The sequence below is a fragment of the Pterocles gutturalis genome, unplaced genomic scaffold (genome assembly GCF_000699245.1).
Source record: "Pterocles gutturalis isolate BGI_N339 unplaced genomic scaffold, ASM69924v1 scaffold33076, whole genome shotgun sequence".
NCBI classification, from domain to species: Eukaryota; Metazoa; Chordata; class Aves; order Pterocliformes; family Pteroclidae; genus Pterocles; species Pterocles gutturalis.
In genome coordinates, this window is record NW_010106621.1 from 1 (window position 1) to 3,574 (window position 3,574).

Below are 3,574 nucleotides of genomic sequence, written 5' to 3' on the forward strand. Positions count from 1 at the left end.
CTCCTCCCGAGCTGGGGCATCACAGCTCCTCCCGAGCTGGGGCACTGCAGCTCCTCCTCAGCTGGGGCACTGCAGCTCCTCCCGAGCTGGGGCATCGCAGCCCCTCAGCTGGGGCATCGCAGCTCCTCCCGAGCTGGGGCATCGCAGCCCCTCAGCTGGGGCACTGCAGCTCCTCCCGAGCTGGGGCATCACCGCTCCTCCCGAGCTGGGGCATCACCGGTCCCCCCGCAGCTCCTCCTCAGCTGGGGCACTGCAGCTCCTGCTGAGCGCTGCCCCTGGGAACAGGGCGGCTGGAGTGGAACGGCCCCTGCTTTGCTTCCCAGCACTGGCAGGAATCCTCTTTGTGAAGAAAAGACACAAAACACTATCCCTAAAACAGGCTCCTGCTCCTGTTTGCACTCGTGTCTTTCATCTAACGCAATTTTAATGCAGGTCCCCTGTTTGTTTCCTATCACAGCTTTGTAATGTAAGCAAAAAAGACTTCTTGTTATTCCTGGTAGATAACACATGTGTTTTCTTTAACAATAGTTTTGAAAAAATTTAGGGTGAGTGCACAGCAGACAGGGAAATGCACAAGGGCCTCAGATGGAAGGGGACTGACTGTGTCAGTGGCCAGAGTTCTTTCAGCACAGCACAGTTGATGGTGCTTCTCACCATCATCCCACAGACCGACAGCTGTACTTCTTGTGTGAGCCACTGGTATTTTTAATATAAGATCACTGCATTAAAATAAGCCATTAATACTAAGTCATGGTGAAGAGCAGCTGGTAGAACTTGTGCCTCTTGAGCACTGAGTTGAGAAGTCACAAATCAGTCTTTCAGATCCTGTTTCATTATGCCTTGTCTAATGTAACAGTTACACAGCGTTCAGGCTTGACTTACCTCAAGTTTTGCCAGTTGTTGGGGAAACAAAAGGAAGTGTTGGTTTGAATTTAATTGGACTGGAAAGAAAGCAATAGATTAAAGCACAAGTAATATGTTTAACACTGTTAAGCATCTCCCAGTAGCTCTCCACAGCACTCTCTTAGCTTCTGTATTGGTCTGTTGTATACATTCCAAATGCTGCTCTCGTTGCACATATTCTACCATCCTCTTGTAAAACCCCCCAGTTCTCACTATTCTTACTGCTCCCTTCCGACTCTATGTAAAACAATACGCTGCTTTTTGCTTTTTGATTAACATAGCCTCTGCAGGTTTAAAGACCTCTGTGTAGTGGATATAGAGTTGCAAATATAAAGCTTTGTTTCCTTGGAAGAACCATGAACTGTGAGTCTTTCCATTCGTAAAAAGTATTTTAATTACAGAGTAAGAAGTAGTCAGGTGGTACTTAAATACACCAGTAAGCAACAGAATTTTGTAAGTTGAACCTTTATTCACAAGGATAAAAAATAAACATCAGCATAGTGTTTACGAGTTGATTATTCTGACGTCTTGTACAGTTCAATTCTGTGGGTGTTTTTTTTAAAACAAGGAAATACATGCAAATAAATATAAGGTAACATCCATGAAGTTATAAAACTTTGTAGCAGCAATGCTGGAAATAAAGTTTTCATTTGCTATAAACTAGTTACGTTATGTCTAGGTCAATTTATAGACTCTTCTATTTAATGCTTCATGAAACAAGTTTCCACAATAAGTGAGCATAAAGCTGAAAGGCACAAGAAATAAAAATTGACACAGTTCCTCTGTTCCAGTGCTTTGTGTTGGTTTGCTTATTCCATGCTACTCAAATAAATGCACATTATAAATTCTGAAATAGATGGCATGAATTTACAAGGGCTTGTAAAAGCTTTTACTGAAGTAGGATGGAGAAATGGGTGTTTAGGCGTTGCTGAAGGTATTTATCAAAATACACGATCACTGTGATTCTGCTTTGGTGGCAATTACTCTCACTGAGTTGTTCCCTCAGTACTTAAAGATTTAAAAAGGTTTGAAGAAGCGAGAGCTTAATCAGAGAGAGGAAAAAAAAAAATTCTGCCACAACCCTCTCCTTGGCCAAGATCTGACTTTATAATTTTTCTCTTTTATTCTAACAAGGCAGAAGTTACCAAGATAAGTTTGACAGCTGGTGCTGGAGCTGTTCTTGTGAGCCCAAAGCCCTCAGTTCTTCAGTGACGAGGAGGGACAAGAAGAGCCTAGTAACTCAAAAGCATGTCACACTCTTGAAAGAATCTTGTGACAGCAACTAAGTCCAGGTTTGTTACCACACACAGAAATACTCTCTGTTCCTGTGTCTGTCCTCTTTCATTTGTTATATATAATTTTTTCCAGCATAATAGTGAGTTAAAAGACTTCTGTCACTTCCTGGTGTCACAGCAAAACTCTCCTCTTGCTAACAGCTGTGCAAGTAGCAGAAACTTTTTTCCCAGGCTTGCACACAGCTAAGCGGGGCCCTGGAAAACTAGCACCCACTCTGGAAAATTCACGAGTGAAATGACTCCCTCCAGTGTGCATTATCATACAGCTCTAAATGTCATCTGTCATCATGCTGCCTTCTCACCTACCAGCGACTATTTTATGCACCAGGAAATATTATCTTCAGTATTTTATTCCAAACTGTGTTCAGTCTTTTCCTATTCAAAGCACTTAAGGGTAGATGTTAAATAGGAACATCAAGCATACTCTTTGCACAGGAAGCTGATTAATTAAATTGCAGGACAGCAGTTAACATACACATGTAGTAGTCGAGTGGTGTTTTGACGGTCACACAACATAGAACCTAGTTATTAAATTTACAGAAGAACCTGAGGTGCTTCATTCCACGGTCAGCTCTGCATCCCACGTGACAAAGGGATGGCCTGGAAATGGCCCACGTCGAAGGCAGGATGCTAAACGTCCAGAAGCCAGCCTGAGAACTGTGGTGGATTTCTACAAACACATCTGCCTTCCCCCCTGGAGCTCAATTACAAGCATTATAGCAGAAGAAGGTAACCCCTCCTCTCTAATTCAATTCTAACCTGATGATTGCAAAACTAATCTACCCTGGTGGCAATTTGGATTCTAATACAATTATTAAATAAGCCCATGCAAAGCAATCTAGCTTCAGGAAGGAAAGATGCTGACTTACATCCCAGAATATCCAGTCCACTTTCTTGGCAATGGGGGCTGTGAATGCAAGTGCAAAGAGAGACTTGAAAATCACGGTTTTTATCTCTGCTCTGCCATGGATGTTACTTATTCCAAGCAGTCTATGGACAGGGATGTGCTCAGAACCAGCTTCTGGCACCTTGCCTTTTCGCTGTAAAGGGAGCCTGAGTAACAGCTGAGTAAAGATACATCAAGGGATGTGATGGATCACGTCCTGCTTGTAAAGGTACCTCTGTTTTTCCCCAGCAACTCTTGCAAACATCAGGGAGGGGAACATCTCGAGCAGCACGGATGCATTCACTGCAAGAGCCCTTGCAGTTTTAAACAGACAAAAGCCCGTTGAGTTGGGGATAGTGGTTTTGGGGGAACTTTTCTGAATCCCACTGATTCTTTCCTAAAACAGAAGTTGTGTCCCACTATGTTCTCCTTTTTTTTTTTTCTTTTTTTTTTTTTTTTTTTTTTTTTTTTAAAAGGGGGGTTGACCCTT